The 23,344-nt window shown below is 47.2% G+C and overlaps 3 long non-coding RNA genes across 4 annotated transcripts in view; 1 reads left to right on the top strand and 2 right to left on the bottom strand.

The window, feature by feature from the left end:
- Positions 1-281: 281 nt before the first annotated feature.
- Positions 282-12,976, bottom strand: LOC130705608 (uncharacterized). Its single transcript, XR_009005900.1, has 3 exons — positions 12,721-12,976; positions 804-893; positions 282-494 (listed from the first exon to the last, which is right to left on the bottom strand). It is a non-coding gene; the product is annotated as an uncharacterized LOC130705608 (long non-coding RNA).
- Positions 12,977-13,524: 548 nt separating this feature from the next.
- Positions 13,525-23,344, top strand: part of LOC103009972 (uncharacterized) — a 71,241-nt gene continuing 61,421 nt past the window's right edge. The window contains exon 1 of the long non-coding RNA XR_452126.2: positions 13,525-13,783. This is a non-coding gene — a long non-coding RNA (uncharacterized LOC103009972). The remainder of the gene's footprint in view (positions 13,784-23,344) is intronic.
- LOC103010359 (uncharacterized) overlaps positions 17,652-23,344 on the bottom strand; it is a 34,655-nt gene continuing 28,962 nt past the window's right edge. For both annotated transcript variants that reach the window (XR_452127.3, XR_003621648.2), the window contains one exon: positions 17,652-18,587. This is a non-coding gene — a long non-coding RNA (uncharacterized LOC103010359). The remainder of the gene's footprint in view (positions 18,588-23,344) is intronic.

Below are 23,344 nucleotides of genomic sequence, written 5' to 3'. Positions count from 1 at the left end.
CTCCCCCCCCAAAAAAAAACAGCCTGAATTTCGCCAGTTTTCCTGACTTCACCTGGGTTCTTTTCCTGATTAAGTCAAGTGGAAACAGTCCTGGAGGAAATTAGACTGTAAAGACCAAATGCTTCATAAATTCATGTTCAAAGAAGGCAAGTAAGACCATAAGTGGCCAAAAGAATTTGGTGATGAAAATAAGCCACTAAATGGATTATTTACTTTAGTCTTTACTGATAAAAAATATTAGCAAGCTTTGCATTCTTCAATTACATTTTGAAGCAGAAATGATGGCAGTTTACTCATTTATTCATTCAGTCACTTTAGTCCATTTGGGCTGATATAACAGAATACCATAGACTGGGTAACTTAGAAACAAGAGAAATTTATTTCTCACTGTTTTGGAGGCTGGGAAGTCCAAGATCTTGGTGCCAGCAGAGTCAGTGTCCAGTGTGGGTCTGCTTCCTGGTTTATAGACAGAAGTCCTTTCACTGTAGCCTCACCTGGTGGAAGGAGCAAGGGAGATCTCTGGGGTCTCTTTTACAAGGGCAGTAATCTCATTCATGAGGGTTCTACCCTCATAAGCTATCATCTCCTAAAGACCCCATCTTCAAAATACCATCACAATGGGGATTAGGTTTCAACATAGGAATTTGGCGGGGGTGGGACACATTCAGTCCATAGAAGTCATCAAACACTATGCACTTCTTATGCACGTGGTGCCAGGCTTGCAACACAAGCCTGGTCCTTGGCTCAAGTCCCTCACAGGCTGCTGAATTCACAGCTGCACTTGTGGTTTTCAGGGCACCCACCTCTTCCTCACCCATCCTTTTCTTCAGCCACGGCAGTTCTTTATGTGTCAGCCTTCCATTAAAGTTTCACTGGAATAAAAGATTCCTTGGCTGTAAAAAAATAAAAGAACATTTGGAACTCTCTGCTCTACTCTTATTTAATCAACTAGATGCTCTGCAGTTGAGTGGCAACCACTCACAATTTTAAATTAACTCATGGGTAAGACTATTAGCCCAAATGCTCCCCCCCCCCACTATAATGTGTTACAATTGTATGTCATCATCATCTGCTTTGAAAATTTCCCACCAACCTTTCCCACCCTTTAGCACACCAAATTCCCCAAGTGGGTTTGAATTCTTAACCTTTGCTGGTAGAGTATAACCACATCCCAGTTAGGGACCAGGGGACTGTTTTTCTTTAGGCCACTTGACTATAATCAAGTGGTCTAGCTCTTTTTCCCAAATTCTGGTCTAGAACTAGAATAAGAACTATTGGAGAATTTGTTTAAAATGGAGTCAGGCCTCACCACCAGAAAATCTGATTATATGAGAGTGAAGTGGGATTCTGTTTTTAATGAGCTGCCCAGGTGTCTTCTAGCTTGATAAACACTTTTGGAGACAAAGATTCTAGCCTTGGTGAGGGAGGCTCAGAATGTTGTTAGATCTCAGGAAACCCTGGGCATCTGTTATAGCACATTTTCATAATTTACCTGTTTATATATTCTATTTCACCCACTAGATTTGAAGCCCCTTTTGGAAAAGTAACTTGCCGTAGTCTCTGTATCCACTGCTCAGTGCAATTCTACTACGTCTAATAAATGTTTGGCATTAAATTAATTAATAAAACAAAGAACAGCAACAATTCATCAAATTCTGATCCTACTGGACTAAAGTATTTTTTCCATCAATAGACTACTATTAATAAACCCGTTATTAGAGTTCATATGTGTTTTTCTCCTGTGAGATTCAATTCAGCTAAACAATTAGGAACAGCTTTTTTTTTTTTTAATTTCTTACAGTTTGAGTTTTAAGAGTGCTCCATGAGGTAAACAGGATAAGAATAGTTATCCAGCTGTTTTAGCTGAGGACACAGGCCAAAGAAGGATAAAATGACTAGCAAGTACTCAGAGTTTTTAGTATTTGCACAGGCAAGAATGCACTGTGTTGTAGTGAAAAAGCATACTCTTTATTGCTGCATTTGAATTGGAGCCCTGCCATTTACAAGCTGTGTGATCTTGAACAAGTTATTTAAATTTTCTGAGCCTCCCTCTTTTGTTCATGTACTCTGTACACAGGGACAGACAGCAGGTTTGTCTGAAGCATTAAATGTGTCTAGGAGAGTGTTTGGCACATAGCAGGAGCCGAGCACACATTGTATTCCTTCCTTCCTGACACACTCTCCACAGCAAGGACTCGGTTTGTCTTCGCCTGGCAGTAGTATGTGCTCAACAAATATTTATTGAATTGATTAATTAACGTAATTCTAGGATTAAAAAAAAACACAAATGTCTTTTCCTTTTACCTATCAAATGTTATCAATCTATAAAATTATAATATTACCATAATCCCTTCCCCAATCACAAACCCCAGATGGTCTACATACTAATGACAAGCTATATTCAGTCACAACCCAGGGAGAGTGACTTAGAGACTACAAACTGTGAAATAAAGAGGGAGTTTCCATTTAAATATAAGACTATACATATGTTTCTCTGTATAATAAAACAAAACTAATACATCAGCATCTCTTTATTCTGAAATTTTTCTAGCAAGCAAGGATGGTAAAGACAAATTAATCACATGTGTGAATTCAATCTGTGTAAAACATTCCTACTTATTGTGATGTCCTTAATTTTTATATTGGCGACCCTAAAATAACTTATAGGGATACTATAAGTTCACTCAACCCTATTTTTTCCACAGGGATTGAAAGTCCTCAAATGTGAATACTCTTAATATGATTTTCTTTTCAAGGATCATCACCTTCTGGGTTGGGAAAAGCCCTCATGAGAAGAGTGAACAGAACACAGACTTGGAGTCAGATAGCTCTGCCACTTTTACTCGCCAAGTGACCTTGCATAATAAACCCACTAGGCCTCAGTTTCCTAATCTAAAAAATGGAAATATAATAGAAATATAAACACCTACTTCATGGAGTTGTTATGAGGGTTAGGAAAGGCAATGTACGAGAAGTGCCTATGAAATACAGCAGGGACTCAATTTATTGTCCCTCCTGCCCCTACCAAAATGCTACAAATGGATTCAGTGGTTCCAATTAAAAGTACAACATCTAGGTATTTTCATAATTAATCATTAAGACATCAAACTAACATTTTTTAAAGTCTAGTTAGTTGCAAGACTTTTCCTTTGTCCCTCTAGAGAAGAGTCATTAGCTTATAGTAGTCCTGAGACTCACAAATGTCATGAAGGCACCGGCATTTCCAGAGAGGATAAGGGCTGTGTCAACCCACGAAAGCTTTCTCTTTCCTATGAATGTTCTCCAGATTTCCCCTTTGGACTTCTTTGAGCTACTTTGAGCTCAATGCTCCACCCCCATGATCTGACTCTCTGAGAGTTTAAAGCCTGCCCTGTCTGCTGCCCTTTATATTCCAGGGATGCTGAACAACTTGTATTTATTTCTCTGTATCTTCCATTGGATTGTAAACTCCATGAGGTCAGGACAGTGTCTTCTTCACTATTTTAGGTTTCATCTCAAATGTCAATTTTCTAACTGCAGTATTTGCACAAAATTTTCTGCTAGGTGAGTTCTCTTAAAATTAGTTTTTAAGGGGAATTCCCTGGTGGTCCAGTGGTTAGGACTCGAGGGCCTGGGTTTGATCCCTGGTTGGGGAACTAAGATCCCACAAGCCTCACAGCACGGCCAAAAATTTTTTTTTAATTTTTTAAATTAGTTTTTAGGTTTTTTTTTTCTTTTCAAGGTGTGAAATATTAACCATGTAGGTAGAATAAGCATAGATATGTTTTTTTTTAATCTATACATGCCTCAGCAGATGCTGGCACCGAATACCAGGTCCTTTAATAAAATAAAAGTGAATCCTTCAAATCTCAACACCGGAAGGGAAATCTAGAGGGCATCTGATCTAGTGCAGCACCACGCCCCCATTAGCATCATTTCCTGCCACCACCATGAAGGCCCCATGATGCACTGCTTACACTTTAAACTCCTCTTTTGGGTCCAGGTTAATCACCCAAGGCTGTCTCTCTACTTCCCCCCTACCCAGTCCTCTCCCCTCTATGTTCCAGAAATGTTGACTTTCTTGTAAATAGCCCTAAACAGCCATGCTCACTTCACCATATATAAGCCCATGTGTCCCTTTACACAGCATATTTTAATTGCCTGGTTTTTTCTCTATAGAGAAAATTGGATTGTGAGCCCTGTGAGGTCAGGAAATGTCCTATTAATTATCCCATTCCTATTCCTGGCATGCAGTGGGCTCTCAATAAATATCTGTTAACTGAATAACCTCCTTTTGGCAAGATTTTCAGAAACACTTGACTAAAGAGTAAACAGAAAACGAATGGGAAAGGATTAAAATACAAGGAACAGCCAGGAAAATATAGATTTGCCATCCTCGTTTGGTCTCTGGGAGCTGGAGTCTTGTGCCATCCACCTTTAGCCTGGTCGTATCCACCCTGTCTTCTTAGTCCAGGCAGCAAAACTCCACAGGCCTCTTTTTCTTAGGGAGAGGGCTACCCTCACCACCTCCAGCCCTCCACACACAGCTCAGGCCCTGTCTCCTCCTCCTTTCCATGCCTCCCCTGCCGTCCTCCAGGTAGGCCTCTCACCCCCATCAGACTAGTCCTGCAGGGAAGCCCACCTCCCCATCACAGGGCAGGACCTCCTCCCCCCACCCACCCCGCAGGCCCAGCAGTGTGTGGGACACACCACGTCCCAGAAAGGAGGCACAGACCTGAATGTGCCTGGGATGAATCCTTACCAGGCCTGTGACCAGTTCACAAGAGGGAAAGAGGAATGGCTCAAATTCACTTCTACAGGCAAAAATACCTACAGGCTCCTAAGAAAGCAGTCGGCCTTGAGATCACTGCAGATCTGGAAAACTTGTGTAATTCTTTTTTGGTGGAAGCAGAAACCTGACTCTGAGCTAACCCCTGCCCAGAGGCCGCCGGGGCCTGGAAATACCCTTGTGAATTCTCCGCGTCTAGGCCGGGGCCTGGGGGTTCCCTGCCGTCCGGCCATCTGCAGAGGCCTCCCCGAGGGCTAGGCCGGCCCCAACTGGACGACCTGTGGCCCGACTGCGGCCCGCACGCAGAAGGCGGAGAGCGCCGCGCCGCCTGGGCTGGGAGCGCCGCCGGGTCGCTCAGGCCAGGCCCAGCGCGGCCGCTTCGAGCTCTCAGACTCCTGCGACCCGCACCCCAAACGCTTCCTATGACCGACCAGACCCTCAGGAACAGAGAGTTCCTCCCCGCCTTCCTCTCCCCGCCAGACTTGCCTGCGCCACGAAGCTAGAGAAGCGGTTCCCCCTGCGCGCCCCTCGCTCCAGGCCGAGCTTGGAAGCGCCTCTGACTTCGCTGCGGCGCCGGAACCCGCGTGGGCTGCCCTGGGCCGCCGCTGCTCGGTGGCCCCGGCTCAGCGCGCGACGCCGTCCCCGCTGCCCCGCGCCCCTCGGTGCGAGGCCCGACCGGGACCCCAGGGATCCTGGGAGCCGTGGCCCTTCCGACCCCTAGACATCCAAACCAGAGAGCCCTGGAGTTATTCCGGGCCGAGGGGGTGGTGGAGGATGGGGGTTCCATTCACGTCTCCGTTTGCAACAATAATGACACGTTCTGGTCCCACTGATGCCAGGACCCCCCCGAAGGCAAGCCGGTGGCTCCGCCGGCCCTTCAGGCGCGACGTCCAGTTTGCGCGAAGTAATCACCAACTTATGCACTCTGGGAAGCATTCTGAGGGGGAGCCGGGCTGAGCCCCAGACAGCAGCTCCGGGGTGGACTTGGAATACACTTTTTTTTTTTTTTTTCAAATCTGACCCGGATCCGTGGCTCTGAACTTACTGTGACCTCAGCGGCCCGCCTCGGGCTCTGCGCGAGCGGGAACCCGGTGCGGGACTCAGGATTCACGCTCGCACCCGGGGCTTGCAGACCACTGGAGGGGAGAGCGGGGAGGTATTCGTATGGGTTCATGTAGGGGGTATTTTTCTAGAACGAGATAAATAGATCTCAAAAGAGTAAAGTCCTGGTCTCGAAGCCACGACCGCGCCCTAGGTCTCTACAAAGATCCCCTCCGGGCGCTTGTCTAAAGAGGGGACTTTGGTGCCCCAAGTTTTCCTCAGGCGCGTTGGGTTGAACTTGGGTACAGCTCTCGCGAAGCGCGCATTGCGCCCACGCGCTCACCTTGGCGGGAGCCACGGACTAATTAGGTGCCCCTGTTCTCCCGCTCAGCCGACTGGGCAGCCCGGCTCCTAGGGACTGAGACCTGCGGCAGACGCCAAAGTCACCCGCCGTGACCGGCCTCATCATTTAGAAGGAGAAAGGGCAAAAGGGCTGCTCGGTACGCTTTTTTAATACTTGACAGTTTGAGGCAGGAGCCTTGTAAGCGGGGACGAACGTGCGAGAATGCTCTGCTGTTTGAAAAGCAGTGCAAAGTTGCCAAGAAACTCACTACGACGTGACTGTTTACTCCTGAGAATGGGCCGCAAAGAAAATATGCTTGGACCAGGTGACCCGGCGAGATCCGCAAAGCCGCTCCCGGCGACTCTCTCCTCCAGCGAGTCCGAGACCGGGGAGAGGGGAGCGGGCAGGTGGGTTTCCTCCACCCCTGAGTGCTACAACCTCCTTCTCTATTTTCTCATTTTATTTTTTAAAATTAAAAAGAGAGAGAAAGCGCGCGCACAAGTCTTAAAAGTGGATAGCTGAATAGCGTCTGATAAAATTTGCGCTATGAAAAATATGAGGTCGAGATAGATCAGTGCGTGGGTGAAGGCTGCTCTAGCAGAAACTCGAGAAGTGAGCGGGAGCCCACAATTTTCGTTTTTACTGTAGAAATCGGTAAACGAGATCAAATGGTAATGGTTACCTATTACAGCCACTGAAACGTTCGAAATAATTAAATGTGTTTAGGATTTATATATGTATGTAATCACCGTACTTTTTATTTTGTCTAGCTATTTCCATTAAGTTTTAATAAGCTATCAAAGTTCCCTGGATAAATTTTGTGAGGGGTTTTTTGAGGTTTTTGTGTGTGCGTTTTATTTGTTTGTTTGGTTTTGTTGTGTTTTTTTTTTTTTGCCTGAGTGAGTGGAGATTACATGAACCAGAAGCGAAGTTTGAGCATAATTTTCATAGCCACTGGGAAGTCTGTATCTCCTGCCAAAATTCCAAGGATGGGGAGAAGAATGGGAGACTAAATACTCATTGAGTACCTACTATGTGCAGACACCCTGATAGGGCTGGCTTTATACATTTTATTTCATATTAATAATTGTTTATCAATAAGAGCTCTTTTTAAAAAGACCAAACACTTTCTTCTGCATCCGGACCTCAAAGGGACAGCTCCCATAATTTTATTTTATTCGCAAGAATTTTGTTTTTATTACTTCCTTCTTCGAAGTGACGTAACTGCTAAGGTTAGTGGAGAGATCCATGTTTAATGATATTAAAGTCTGTTGGTTTAACTGATTACATCTTCTAGTGTTAATCCTGTCTGGGGCGGGGGGTTCGGGGTGGGGAAGTGAAGGTGAGTCAGCACACGGTGAATTTCTCCTAACTCTTTAGGTCCCTGTAAAAATAAAGAAATCCCGAACTGCTCGGGAGGAGAAGGAACTTGTAACTGGGAGGAGAGCACTGTCACTGAAAGCGATGGGGGGGGGGGGGCGGGAGAGAAATGCAAAGCAAAACTTTTTCGTCTCTGTGGATCAAAGGAACTGAAAACATGACCCGTTTTGTAAGGGCTATGCAAACACTGTGGCTTGTGCTGACCACTGATAGAGGCTGAGTTAGACTAGAGGCTACATAAGTTACAAAGAATACGATGCAATTGCGTATCCGGAGCTTTAAAAAATTAAAAATAAAAAATGAGAAGGGAGTTGACAGATGAAGTGGGAAAGGAGGGGAGGAGAATACACCCAGGAGCCTGAGCAGCCAGGTAAATCATCAAAAATTCAGTTCCTGCAACTAATGAAAAAACCAATCTCACTGTAGTCCAGGGGAAATGGTTCGCTGACGCAAGGCTGATGGTGAGTCCATTTGTCGTGCTTCTTTTCCGGACTATCAAAAAAGTTATTTCGAGATTCAGCCAAATGTTTTGACTGGGAGACTGAAAACGGGACGAGGCGTTTCCTGCCTTAACGTCCGAGCCCGCAGCAGGGCCCAGAGCGGAGCGCGCTCCGAATCTCGCGCTTCCCGCCCGGGGCTGTTCAGAAAGGACGCTCCCCGCCGCCCTGGGAGAAGCGAGCCCGAGGTCAGGCGGCGGGGGCTGCTCGGGTTCCACGTGGGGCCTGAACTTCAGCCTTCCTCTGGAGGAACGCTCCTGTAGTTTTGTTCTGGAAGGGGAAATGGGCTCAGCTCTTCGAGAGCTATCAAGAGTCCCACTCGCTGGACAAACCTGGAAACTCTGGAAGTTCTAAACTGAGCTTCCCTCGTTCCCTGAGTCCCTTTCTATCTTCTTTACCGGCGCTAAAGGGCTGCTTGCTGAGGGGGGGGGGGGTGCTCTTTTAGATGACTTTTTTCCACGTAGACCGGAGAAGGGCCGCCGCCCGCTCCGAACGCGACTTGCCGACCTCAGCGCCCTGGGCTCGCGCGGCGCACCGCCCGCCCCTCCGCGCCCGCCCAGCCCCGCTCGCGGAGAGAGCGCGAGGGGGGAGTATCTTCTCCGCGGGCCAGAGCTCGGTGCCAGAGCGCTCTCCTGACATAACCTTGCCCAGGGTGGGCCAAGACGTGCACTAACCATCGCTTGGCTCCCCTGCTGCCGCTGCCGTCCCCACTACCGCCGGCAACTGCCTTGGACCCAACCCCCAAGAGCAGAAACTCTTGCCTCACAGCTCCCCTTGGTCCCCGCTTTCCCAGCCCTTTCCGGGATCCCACACCCCCACCCCACTTCTCCCGCCCGTCGGGGCCGAACACTGGCACCGCTCCTCGAGCCCGTTCCGCCGCGCCATTTTAACCCCTTGGACGTTTCCGCTGCGGAGAGGGCGGGAAACAGAGAAGAGCCGCCATCCTCACCTCACCTCACCCCCACGCCACCCCGCCCGGGTCCTCACCTAAGGCGGCCCAGAGCGGATTATGAAACAACCCGGTGGTGGGCGCGGGTGGGGGACAGGCTACCTCCGGACTCCCGAAACCTTGGCAAAGTCTCGGGAACACTTGTGCTCCCCCAGGACAGTTTTCTTCGCCTCGGGGCGAGCGCGGGGTGTCCGAGTTTCTTGGCACTAGCTGCGAAGAGCTTCTCCCTTTCCCCAGCCCCTTTAAGGACATCTGATCTTCAGTCTCCAACTTTCTCCTCTTGTCTACAAGCTTCGTCCGCCGCGGAGAGCGACCCCAGGCGAGGCCGGGAAGGGAGAGAGCTAGTGTGGGGTTAACCCAAACCAGGGCGCCCAGAGGTTGGCTGAGGCCCTGCGGGTCGAGGCCCCGCGCGCTCTTAAGCAGGAGGGAGCCCCCGGGGATCCGCGCGGGGCATGTTGCCGCGCCTGAAACAGGCGTTCCCTTTTCCAGATCATACTCCCCATAAAATCTAAAGCCAGATGCATCGCTTGGGCAAGTTACCATTTTACCGCGCAAAGCACAGATGTGTTTCCAAACTGGACTCCAGATCAAGGTTTCTGGTACGGGTTCCAGTGGCCTGCGCAAGGCTGGGCTTTCGATGCCTTAAAGGACTACCCGGACGGGTAACGTTTTAGATGCTGTAGTCTGAACCTAGCCCAGGCAAAGCATAATTTGCGAATGCGAAGATTTAAAATAAAAAGAAAAGGGGGAGGGGGGTGCAAAGTAAAGACAACTGCGGGCTTTCAAGGCCGTGTGTGTACTTCTTAAGTGGGGCGGAGGAGAAAAGACCAACTTCATAATTATAGACGCCCAGTTTAGCAAGATAACCTGATGGAATCTCTGTTTCACGAAAATAAGTTACAAGAGGAAAAACTTGTAAGAAAGTGAGAACAGTGACCACATACGAAACCAAAGGGCGAGCATGGTGAAAGCAGGCATTTTAATCAGTCTGTTGAGTCAAAAATAGCTTTTGCTGAGTTTTTTTTTTTTTAAAGAAATAGAAGAGTCTTTCCAAAAGTAATAGCCTACGGGTCTATTTCACCTGCAGGTCTCCTCTCATCATTGTATAAAGAAATTTGGGTGGAGTGGGCCATGTTTTTCGCAGAACTTTCTGGTATTTGCAGTTGTGGTGAAGAGGGAAGGAATAAAAACGAACAAAATTAGTCTGGGATTGACTGCTGCCTGTTACCGGCATAACATTAGCAGGAAACCAAGACTGCCTTCTCGAGATTCGCTTAAAAGAATTCAATTTTGCATCTTTTAAAATTATAGCCGTTTTTGAGTCCTTGCGGTGAAATGAATAACGAGAGATGCAAAATCTAAACAATGCACACATGTACATAATTCCAAGTCTACTTATTTACAGAGTGAAAGGGCGCGGTGCGAAAGCGCCCCTACACAGGTAGAGGTGTAACAGCTATGCGCTGCGCCGTGCATTAGGTGCCAGTGAGAGCACAAACCCAAACTACTCGCACAGAAAACTATGTTTCCACATTCGACCCATTTAGGATCAAATGATTTTTTAACACTTGCCAAAACCCACAGCTATTGCTACAAGAAAGGTGCCATGCAATGGAATAAAGTTAGCTGTTTATGTGGGCAAGGTGGGGCTTTTCGGGCGTTTGGCTACACAAATGTACTGGAGTGACAGGGCGAGCATCTTGCAGGCCAATCTCCCAGTGTTTGTTCATTGCGGGGGCAGGTGGAGGAACGAGGACGCCTTTTAGCTGATCAGACTGTGGCTGTCACCCCTGAGGGGTGGTTGTGGAGGTTACCTTCACCTCATAAAGATACTCATCCTTCTCTAAACTGAAAAAGTCTGCGGCCGCTAAGGCCGCCCACACGGGCCGCGCCTCGTCCAAGTCTGCGCAGGCCGCCTTTGTCCCTGCAGTGACTACCGCGAGGGAGGAGGGCGGGCGCGGAGGTTATCACCAAAGTTCCCTGAAGTCCTTATACCGCGTAGAACTCTGGTTTTTGCGGGGAAGCGGGCTGCTTATCCAACCTCAGTGGAGCAACAATTCCGTGGGCCTCCACTCCCCGGCGGCCTCTGCGCGCCCTCGCTGCGCTGCCGCTCGTCCGGACCTCTCCCCGGGATCGTCCGCCGGGGGCCAACGCTCGTGTCCGCGCCACCCTCCTTTGCCTCTGAGACCCCTCCGCACGGTCCCAATCAGTCTCGAATTTCAACTCAAGACCCAGACCAAATTTTTCCTTCGGGGCCGGTATATTCTCACACGCGGTCGCTTTTCCCAAGGGAGGAGGAGCGATGGAGCTCCCGGCAGCTCCCGGGGGCCCTGCGGGGACCACCCGCCACCCGGTTTCCACGCAGCCCCCGCGCCCACCCTTGCCTTCCGACCCCAGACCTTGGCCTCCCACCGCCGCGCTCAGGGAAGCCGCCGCGACTGATGCGCCCCGGGTGCTTTCGTTTTGCTTTCGCTCCCTTCTCTCCGCAGCTGGGAAGACTGCAGAAGAACAAAGTAGGGATGAAAAGCGCGTGTCCTGACAAAGTGATGGGTACACCGCTGTTCGGTCCGAAGCGGACCGGGGGGAGGGGAAGGTTCAGGCTGAGGCCTGGCTACCCCTGTCCCTTGCAGGGGCGAGAAAAGCCAGGAGGCCCTGGCTTGTTTTCTTCGCGCAAAGAAACGTGATTTGTAGATATTGATGCAACAAAATTGGCGCGGAAACGAATTCGCCTTCTTAGGACTGTGTCTTTCAAATACAGAAGAATAGGCAGGGTAGAAAGGCGGGAAGAGAGGAGGCCGGAGCCTTTCACTAAACTGGAAGGAAACCGAGAGAGAAGGCTCGACAGCCGGGATCCGGCTCCCACACCAGGCCCTGAGCACCATCAGGTGTGACAGGACTAACGCCCAGCCCCATTTGCTGCTGGTCCACTCAGCTCTGCGCTTTGGAAACCCAGCAACCACTGCCCAGGCTCGCTTTTCTTCATCTCGCATCCCTCTTTACGGCGAGCAAAGCACACGTATCCTACATCGATGAACCCATGGCCTAAGGTCTCCCCCTTTATTTAAAAAAAAAAAAAAAAAAAAAAAGCCAAACCTGGAAAGGTTTCTCAAATAGAGGCAAGCTTGCTGCTGCCCCGTGTGGCCCGTGCGAAAGCTCCCCTAGGACTGCACGCTCCCAGTGCAGGGCCAGGAAGCACGGCTCCGGGTAAGGGCCCATGCAGAGTCCCGCCCCCACCCCCGGCCTGCACTTGAGCCCGAACGAGGAGGGGTGCAACGGAAAAGTCTCTCCAATCTCTTTAGAAAATAACATAAGTCTTCCAGACTGTTTACCACACTGTCCAGCTGCCCGGAAAGGTCCGACGCGTTTCCTGCACTCGTCCCAGCTCAGCCCGGGCTTTCCTCCACCCGTGATCTGAAGGGCTAAATTATTTTATTCAGACTCTGGAAAGTTAGACTGCGATCTAAATAGATCACTTAGGGAAATGACCGGAAGCTGCGAAGGTAAATTACACTCAAACCAGCTACTTGCACTTGGTTTTGTTAAAATAAGGCCTTCCTCTCGTATTTACCGTCCTCCTTGTTTACATCGAGCTCAGGAACAGAGGCTTTAGGCCGGCAAGGGAGCTCAGTTTCATTTCGGGGCGTATGGCGGGGCCTATCATTTCGTCATCAGGTTTTAAAGAAAAGTTCGAATGTTGTTGTAACAGATCTAACTTCCAGTAACTCCTCAAAAACTATATTACCCCCACTGTAGCTCAAACTCCTTGGTCCGCAGATGTCCGGGAAGCAGTAAGTGAGCTCGCGCAACGCCCCGCTGCACCTGCGGAGGAGGGAAAGCGTCTCCGCGCGTCTCGGCACTGCCGCACCGTACTTCCCGCGCTCCGCCGGCCAGCCTTCGAGCTGCCGCCAGCCACCCCGGCGTCCCTCAGTCCCCCGCCCACAACCAGTCGTGCGGGGGCCTGGGGGGCCTGGCATCCCAGCGTCTGGGGAAGCGGCCGCGCGAAGGACAAGTCAGGCCCCTGTCTCCCAGCGACGCCCGAACGCGCGCACACTCCGCGCCGGGGCGGTGGCGCTCCCGAGACTGGGCGGGGTGGGGGAGGAGGGCGGAAGCACGGAAGGCTTGTGAGCACACCCAAGAGTCGCAGACCCCGGCTCCCCCCCCCACCCCGAGTGACTAGGGTGCGGGTGCCCACGCTGTGCGCGGCGCCTGGGCCACGGCCGGAGCCCACAAGCTGGGCGCACAGCTGAGCGAGGCAGCCGCCGCCGCCGCCACGGAGCCTGGCGGACGGCGCGGAGCCCCGGGGAGCTGGTTTTCCCGGGCGGGCACGTGACGGGGTTGGCAGCGCTCTGGCCCGGGCAGGGAGGAGGGGGAAGCGGCGAGCAGGAGGCCGGAGGCGGGCGGGCGGCTGGCGCGCTGTGTACTTAGGTCGTGTGCTGGGGCTTTTCTCTCCCAGGAGCCGGCGGAGGGAGGGGAGGGGGAGGGGCCACCGCTCCGCCTTCTCCTTTTCGCAATGTTGACGCAATCTATAAATAGTGGAACAAAAGGACCAACTTCCTCGGAGCTTTGCTGAAACTGCACAAAAAATCGAGCTGGGGGGTTCCCTGGTCCCTGGCGATGGGGCGGGGAGCGCGGCGCCAGGGGAGGGGGCGGGCGCGGCAGCGCGGGCCCCGCCGAGAGGGGACACCTGGCTGAGGCACAGCTGCTGCCCGCCGCGCCGCGCCGCTCCGCGCGAACCCAGGGCTCCGGTCCCTGCGCGGCTCGAGAGCTCGCCCCGACCGGGGGTCTTCCTCCTCCGCCGTTGACAGGTCAGTCCGCACCGCCCCTTTCTACACTGGGTTTTCTTTTCCCTCCCCCAAGCCTCTACTTAGAAGAGAATTGAGGGGGGAAAAAATGGAACGAGGCGCAGCAGTGACAGCCACCCAATCTGGAACCCCAGCAGTGCACGGCGGGGTGGCCGAGGGGGCTCAAGGAGATGGTCCGCGCCTGCCCCCGTCGTACAGCCCGTGGCCGCGCCGCGGCCCGCGAGGAAGCCAGGAGTAGCGTGCGCCGCCCAGGCGGCAGGGAGAGTGGAGGCGGGAGCGCCGCGGAGGCGCGCGCCTCCGGGCAGGGGGTCGACGGCGGGCTCCCTGCTGCCGCTCCCGCCTGGGGACCGACCCCCAGCGGAGACGTGCCAGGACCTGGAGGCTGCTGAGCACAACTCGCCCCCTCTGAGCTCGGACCTGGCGTCTCCACCTCGTCCTGTGGTTGCTGTGGGAGGGCTGAACGGAGAAGCGCTGTCGCCGCACGCCACCGCACACCCTGGCTCCGGTGCCCACGCACCCAGCACGCCGTCAACTGGGGGCTAGGTGAGGACATAAGGCATGCTCTCCTCCAGGAGCCCTGACCTGAGCGCGAACGCCCGCCGCGCCGCCGTGGCGGTTACACTGGGCGCGGGGGAGGGGGCGGAGCTGGCGCTGTTGACAGCCTTGCTGGAGCGGGGAGGGCGAAAGTTGGGGAGAAGGGGTTGGGGGAGGGAGCGCGCGCGCGCGGGATTCGGCTGCGAGTGGGGGGGCTGGGGTCACGTGATGGGCAGACGCCCCCGCTACAGGCCGACAGTAGGGGTGACGTCACTATCCCCTGACTGCAGGGGGTGGCACTTCCGCTCCCTCCCCCATCCTTGCTCCCCCAGCCCCCAAACTAGCGGCTGCAGCCATTTCGAAGTGTGGGAGTGGGCAGAGGGGAGACGGGGATTTTCGTTATCGCCCTAGCTCCTGGCTGCTTCCCCAGCTGCCCATAGTCCCGGGCCTGGGACCAGAGCGGGTGCCGAGGCCGTCCTCTCCCGACGCGCCCCATTGTGTGAGCAGGCGGCGCAGGGCGGAGGCCTGTGCCGGCCCCCTGCGGCTCCCAGCTCCGGAGGGGGCGGAGACGGCCCCTGAGCGGTCAAGGCCAAGTCCGGCCGCGTCCCGAAAGCGCCATCCGCGCTCAAAAGGTCCGACACTCAACTCCTAGCTGGCAATAGGTGGCTTTGCCCGCGTTCTCCGGGAGCTGGGTGGTTGGGGACCCGCCTAGGGTCCAGCCTCGCGGGTGTGTGATAGGAGCCTGTCACCGCTCTGGAGGACTCGATTCCAGCAGTCGTTATAAGCTATTTGGGGAAACTCCGGGTTTTGGTGACTCAGCGCGGTAAGCGCTATTTATAAGTTTATGCGTTAGTAGCAGGGAAATACACTTCGTTCAGATCCGTCCGCCCAAGAAAGGCAAAGAGCTCTGTTTCGAGGCAACAATTAAAAGACTTAACTTTTTGAAAGAGTAAAGGGTTGATTTAAAGCCTGTGCTGTAAGGCAAAGCAGGTCTCACGAAAAGACTTAGTACACGGTTTATCTCAAAAAGTTGGAACATCTTCCTGGGTAGATGGAGAATTTTAAGGACACATCATGATGTTAGACCGTCTTTTTTGGGTGGTGTTGTGTGAACCAAGGAGAAATAATTCAGATTAATGACCCAGCAGTCCTAGTAGATGGCAGAACATCAGAACTATTAATTTCAGTATTTGTTAAATACATAACACCATTTGGTGGCTGGGCATAAAATAAAGGAAAACTGGATGATGTTGAAAATTCGTATAGGATATTCTCTAACAGGAAGTTGTATGTTGTATTTATCATCAACACTCTGAGGGAACTATAAACTTAACATTTACTACCCAATCTCACCCTCCCAAGAAAGCACTACAAAAATGTATACTACAGCCTGGGGTTCTTCTTCTGTATAAGTGCTGCACAATTATTAGTCACTGCTTGTTTTACAGGTTTTACTTTACGTTTTATCTTTTCTCCCACCCCCCATCCCAGTTTGGAAATCCTGGAGGTAGATGCTAAAAGAGCAATTGCTAGGCTGGATTCAGGGAGGCAAGAGTTCACACCCAGCTTGCTTAGCCTGTACAGCTTTCTGTAGGTAGCATGGCCTGAGGTGCTTCTTAAAAGAAAGAAGGCAGTTTCCTGTATGGGCAAAAGTTAGACCAGCTAAGAAGAGAGGAAAGGATTTCCCAGGCTGAGCAAGCAAAGCAGCATGTACAAAGACCTGTAGTGAACAACTACAGCCAAGTAAGAATGGGTGGGATGTAAAAGGGGTAAAGAGAAGGGAAAGAAAGGAGGCTGGAAGAATGACCAGGTCACACAGGACTTTGTAGTCCATGCTGGGGAGTTTGGACTTTAGCCTGAGACCTGCAAGTCTTTATCTTTTGGGGGAACACATACCCTTTTGAGAACCTAGGGAAAGCAATCTGGTCTCTCTCCAGGAAAAAAAATGCACCTATAGACCTCTAGTACAATTTTGCATACAATTTCAAGGGTTTATGCTGCTTTGTGAGTAAATGACTATTGGGCCTCAGGATTGAAACCTGCAGGAAAGGGAGAACCATGAAAGGATTTTTTTTTTTTAATGGAAATGCATGGTCAGGTATGAAAAGATTACAGGCCCTTGAAAAGATTACACCAGTTGGGGTCCTGGAAACTGGAAGATGGAAAATAAAATATCCTGTGATCTAAGTAAGAATCAACTAGAACCACTGCTGTGTACCTAGTGGCAGTGGGGATAGAGAAAAAAGGGATTCAAGAAAGGTAATTTGAAAGAGTTGGTGGGATGGGAAAGTGACTGGCTGGTGGGGCCAGAGCAAAGGATCCATCCCCATTCTGGTCTGGGGAGGGAGGAGACGTGGGCCTCGGGTTCAGGAGGAGGAACTCTGTTTTGCTTCCTTCATAAGGAATAAAAAGCTGTGGCTGGTTTGGTCCCTTTATAAGACTGAAAAGGCTGTGTACCTTTTCAGTGAAAAAGAAAGCACCTTTCCAAAGATTTGAATTCAGAAGGGAGATGAGGGCAGGAGAAGATTAAATCTTGCTTTCCCCTCTTTTTTAAAAGTAGGGATACCTAGTGAAGAAGAAAAGGAGAGATGGAGGGCATCAAGCTTTCTTTTTCCCCTGCTCAACCACTAAGCCTTCAAGGAAAAGGACTTTGGCTAGAATGGGTCCCCATAATGGTGGGTTTTGTTCCTAACAGCACTTCAAAACCACACTTAATCATCCACAATTAGTACCTGGAGGTGCTAAGATCTCAGTCTAGCTTGGGAAACAAGGAAAAGTGGAGGGAAAGTGTTCCTAGTTGTTACAGCTAACCTGAGCTAGAGATTTAATGGAAGCAGGGACTCAAATACAAAACAAACCACCCCTAAAACTTAGTGGTTTAAAACACATTACTTGCTCATGAATATGCAGTATGGGTAGGGCTCTGCAGACAGCTTGTTTCCAGTCCACTGGGAGTCAGCTGGGGCAGCTCATAGGCTGAAGGCTTGCATCATCCGAAGGCGTGTTCACTTCCACGCCTAGCAATCTGTACTCATGTATGGCTGGCACCTTAGCTAGGGCTTTCAGCCAGAACACCTGCACATGGCCTCTCCTTGTGGTGTGGGCTTCCTCACCACAGGGCTCTGGGCTCCAAGGGTCCCAAGACTGAGAGCCAGGTAAAACTGTATCACTTATGACCTAAGCATAGAAGTCTGGGGCATCCTATCCACATTCTGTTCGTTAGAGGCAAATCACTAATGCCATACCAATTCTAGACAGGAGAATCAGACTCTACCTTTTAATGGGAAGAGAATTTGCCATGTGTTTAAAATCACCACACATATTAACTTCAGATAAATAGATGTATAAACAATATATTGTATACGAAAAATGTTTAAACATAAGAAACCAAATAAATATCCTCTTTTTGATATTAGAATGGAACATAAAAACCCAAACATTGCATCATTACAGCAAAGCAAATCGAGAGCCAATCTGAGTGGGCAGTCTCATAAATGTCCCCCATTTTTCTCCCTCATGACCATTCCCTCCCCTCCAGGTCAGGCCTCCTGTACACAGACACCTCTGTCTCTCCCAAGCTAGGTAGGACACCCACAGTGGCTGCACCTTCAAGGAGATAATCAGGTCCTAAAAGTTCTTCCATTCCCTCCTTGAATTGTCCCTGACTTTGGACCTCACTAGATCATTGGCAAGGCAATCAATGACTTCTCAAAGTTAAAAAACAAAATGCTATCAAGATTATTCCTGTAAGTAATTTTATAATAAACTCATGTTACATAATTAAAACAAAATGACATTTAAAGGATTACATGTTTTTAGATGTCGGGATCTTTTTTTGGCTGCGTTGGGTCTTTGTTGCTGCACGCGGGCTTTCTCTAGTTGCGGTGAGTGGGGGCTACTCTTCGTTGCGGCACGCGGGCTTCTCATTGCGGTGGCTTCTCATTGCAGAGCATGGGCTCTAGGAGCGTGGGCTTCAGTAGTTGCAGCACGTGGGCTCAGTAGTTGTGGCACATGGGCCCTAGAGCACGTGGGCTTCAGTAGTTGTGGCACACAGGCTCAGCAGTTGTGGCTCGTGGGCTCTAGAGCACAGGCTCAGTAGTTGTGGTGCACAGGCTTAGTTGCTCCACAGCACGTGGGATCTTCCCGGACCAGGGCTCGAACCTGTGTCCCCTGCATTGGCAGGCGGATTCTTAACCGCTGCGCCACCAGGGAAGTCCCAGATGTCAGGATCTTGACTTTACTTGGGCTTGTTGATTCATAAAAGTCAGTAATTCTAAAGTGATGGTTGAGATTTTAGGTATTTTATAAGAATTTGCATGTTTCTTTGAGGTGATATAACACTTGATTATTAACATACAAAATCTGAATGACTCTTCTCCCACTTGTACAATGCACATTGCATGACACATTCTTATTTAGTTGGTAAAGGAGCTCAAGAGTTCTCTATCTAAGGAACTGAAGATACTACCTTTCTCTGTGTAATCAAGATAAAATAATCTTATAACCTAGTATCTTTTTAAATTCTCTCAAAGCTGATATTATTATAATTTATATATCTTTGATGTTCTCATAGAAAACCTCCTTTATGACTTACAGATAGAAATAGTGCTTAGGCCATTTTAATAATTCATACTCTCCTAAAGGCTGTGCTCTATACATTTTAGTAATTTTGCATAATTATTTATGAGTCAAAATCACACTGTGAATTCATGCTATAGAGTATGGGTTTTAAAATTAGTACATTTAGGTAATGAGCAAATGTACATTTATGAACCCTTTTTGTGTGTATTTCTTAATGATTTTTGAAGTAGCAAACTTTTTAAAAAAATAAAATGAATTAATATCCTTGTTTTTAAAGTTCCTTATATGGCAGTGATAAAAAAAAAATTGACAAAGTGTTCACATTAAACTAATAGACTTTGTTATCAGGCCCCAAACTGTTCCTAATTCTCAGTGACTTCATAGCTACCATGGAGGCAGCCCAAAGGAGCTTAAGTAAACACTTTAAAGTTACGTAATGCAGTTCTGAAGGAGGAACAACCCCAGCCAAACTATGCCATATAGTTTTACAGAAACTATTTTTCTGTATGCCAGAATGCTTATTAACCTATCTATAGAATGACTTCATAGCAAAGATAACATGAAAGAAAGTTGGAAGTGGGCCAGTCTGTTTTTAGGCCTCTTGAATGAAGGCAGAGTTGAGGAAATTATTTCAAAGTAGTTATCTAGTGAATGTTTTTCTTAACCTTATAGACTAAGCATTTTGAAGCATTTTGAAAAGTGCTGTAGTAAAAATGGCACATTAAGCAATAAATTCAATATGATTTCAATAAATTCAATAAATAAAATATGATATTGCTGGCTGATAGTAATAATGCTCTAAGACTACATTAAGAATTGAATACAATCTTACTTTTTATTAAGTAAAATAATTTGGATCCTTTCTGATGTTATTTTTCTTCACCTTTCTATGTGTTCAAGATATAATGTATTTTAAAAGAAATACTGCCAAAGCCAATTAAAAAATACATTTCTTCTGTATCTTAGCAAGGCTCTGTTAAGCATCATGGAGAAGACAAAGAATTATAAGTCCTTGAAATAGTAAAGTTATTAATATGAGTGTATCAGCAAAAATGCAACTTTATCAAGCTAAATTACAGAAAGAGTCTTCCCATCAGATTGACAGAGATGGAAAATAAGTGCTAACATGAAAGGATGCTCAACATCACTAATCATTAGAGAAATGCAAATCAAACTACAATGAGGTATCACCTCACACCAGTCAGAGTGGCCATCATCAAAAAATCTACAAACAATGAATGCTGGAGAGAGTGTGGAGAAAAGGGAACCCTCTTGCACTGTTGGTGGGAATGTAAATTGATACAGCCACTATGGAGAACAGTATGGAGTTTCCTTAAAAAACTAAAAATAGAACTACCATACGACCCAGCAATCCCACTACTAGGCATATACCCTGAGGAAACCATAATTCAAAAACAGTCATGTACCACAATGTTCATTGCAGCACTATTTACAATAGCCAGGACATGGAAGCAACCTAAGTGTCCATCAGCAGATGAATGGATAAAGAAGATGTGGCACGTATATACAATGGAATATTACTCGGCCATAAAAAGAACCGAAATTGAGTTATTTGTAGTGAGGTGGATGGATGTAGAGTCTGTCATAGAGAGTGAAGTAAGTCAGAAAGAGAAAAACAAATACAGTATGCTAACACATATATATGGAATCTGAAAAAAAAAAGTGGTTCTGAAGAACCTAGGGGCAGGACAGAAATAAAGACTCAGATGTAGAGAATGGACTTGAGGACATGGGGAGGGGGAAGAGTAAGCTGGAACGAAGTGAGAGAGTTGCACTGACATATATACACTACCACATGTAAAATAGATAGCTAGTGGGAAGCAGCAGCATAGCACAGAGAGATCAGCTAGGTGCTTTGTGACCACCTAGAGGGGTGGGACAGGGAGGGTGGGAGGGAGACGCAAGAGGGAGAGGATGTGGGAATATATGTATACGTACAGCTGATTCACTCTGTTATACAGCAGAAACACAACACTGTAAAGCAATTATACTCCAATAAAGATGTTAAAAAAAGAAAAAAAGAAAAGAAGTGCTAACAGCTAGTGTTGCTAAGAATGCAATGAAATTTACAAACTCATCTATTACTATATTACTTTTCTGGAGTCAAAAATGTCCAAATCTTTGATAATAGTAGTTCCACTTCCAGGAACCAATCCTAAAAAAATTAGTCAGATATGAAGTCAAAGATTTATATATGGTCATTACAGCACCTAGAGAGGAGACAATCTGAATAATTCAGTAGTAAAGGAGGGATCAAATAAACCATGGTACATCAATCTAATGGAATTTTTGCAACCACTAAAAATACTTAATGCCACAGAGAAACACTAATATCTAATTTAATGTACAGATAAATCTTTTAGGTTATAAAACTATTTCTCCTCAAGGGTTGGGAGAAAAAATATACCAAAGTATATTATGTAATTATGGTGATTTTTACCTTTTTCATATTTTCTAAAATGGGCACATATTTTAACAATCAGAAAAAAAATCATTAAAAGATTTCCACCAAAATATGTAAATCAAATGACATATATTTACATTTTAATAACACTAAGATATTTAATAGAGTAATACAACATGTTAGTTACTTTTTACATGCATCTTTTCATTTTGCATACTTGTAACAATGTCTGCCAGTGAATGGTCTCTGTTTCTAAAATTAAATTAGATAAGGTATAAGCAAGTACAGAGTATTATGTGAAGGGTATAATTTGAGGGGTAATCTTTGGTGGAAAAAATTGATTTGAGGAGAATTTGGGATAGTCAAAATCCATCTGTAAAGCCATAATGGCTGGACCTATTTTATATCATAATTTTTATAATAGTATTTTTTATTTTTAATTGTGGTAAAAAAACACATAACAAACTTTACCATCTTAACAATTTAAAAATGTACAGTTCAGTAGTATTAAGTATATTCACATTGTTGTATATAATAGTATTTTAAGGATAGTGTTTTTATTGGTTTCATAAAAACAATACATGTTCATTTATAAATAATTCAAACAATATAAAAAGTTACAGGAAGGTTTTTAAATCTCCTCAGATCCCAGATTTTATCATCACTATTAAGTGACCATCGTGGTAGGCATATTTCTATGCACTTATACAAATAAGATAATCTTATTTAAGATGAGAATGTACATACTTTTTAAATTTTTAAAGTGTTAAAATTATTTGCATTTGGTAGTAGTAAGATAAGCTGAAGGAATTGCTGAACTCTAGAAAAATGTTTCTTTGCCGCAAGAGATCTTATTTCCTAAAATATCCAAAGTTTAAAAAATTAAGAGTTTGGAGATTTTTTTATCTGTATGTTTCCAATTTAGAAATGCAAGTTGACTCTGCTATGAAAAGGATATATTTTTATTTATGTCATTATTTTTTAAAGTGAAGGTTTTAATGTTTATGTTTTGTAACCTTAATTCCTTTGGTCATTTGGTCTTGATCTCTATTTTAAAATCCAGTGGTCGCAACACACCTCAGTTCTCAATTCCTACTTATTAATTTTGATTCATCACTTAGCTATCTGATCTTCACTAAGTAGTTTTTTTTTTTTTTACATGGATTCGTGGATGTTATGTTTGCCTTTTTCATCAATTTCTGAATGTCGCTTACTTAGATATCATAGTTTGGGGTCATGCTGGCTTTGCCTTAAGACTGCAAACATTTTTCCTTTGTTTTCTGGCTTTGAATATTGCTTAGAGGAAGTCTAAGGCCAGCATGATTTCCTCCCTCTGATAAGTTATTTAGTTTTCGGCCTGGAGGTCTGAAGTTTTTCCTTCATTCTTCATGGCTAATAGCTTAACCAGTATATGCCTTGATATGAATAGTATATGTCCATTTTTCTTTGAACATTTTATTCTGCAGATTCAGTTCTTGTATGATTTTGTGGAAATTCTCTTCTGTTAAATCTTTAAGTGCTTCTTCTGATTCATTTGTTGCATTATGTACTCAGGGAGTTGAATTAGGCTATATCATGTTGTCTTTGTCTAACTTGCATATTATCTTGTTTGCAATTACTTTGGTCCACTTTTCTTCTGCATTCACTTATTAAATTCAGTTGTCAACTGGAATTTATTGAGTGCCAGCACCAGTGGTAAATAAGATCACATCCCTTCCTTTATGTGAAGCTATGAAACTTTTTACTTGAGAATAGGGGAGGGAGAAATAAACATAACAAAGTCAGGTAGTGAGAATAAGAAACCCAGGTAAGGAAATGGAGGGGGGGGGGAATTGTGCATTTTAGATGATGCAGTGAGAGTAGGCCTCTCCGAGATGACATTTGAGAATAAACATGAATGGAACGAGGCTGTGAGATAGGCAAAGACCTGGGCAATCCAGATGTAGAGAAGAGCAAGTACAAAGGCCCTGCAGTGGAAAAGTGGTGTGTTCAAGACAGAATGATTAGAGCTGAATGAGTGATCA

This window comes from Balaenoptera acutorostrata, chromosome 18 (genome assembly GCF_949987535.1).
Source record: "Balaenoptera acutorostrata chromosome 18, mBalAcu1.1, whole genome shotgun sequence".
NCBI lineage: Eukaryota > Metazoa > Chordata > Mammalia > Artiodactyla > Balaenopteridae > Balaenoptera > Balaenoptera acutorostrata.
This window is presented reverse-complemented; position numbering and strand designations above follow the sequence as displayed.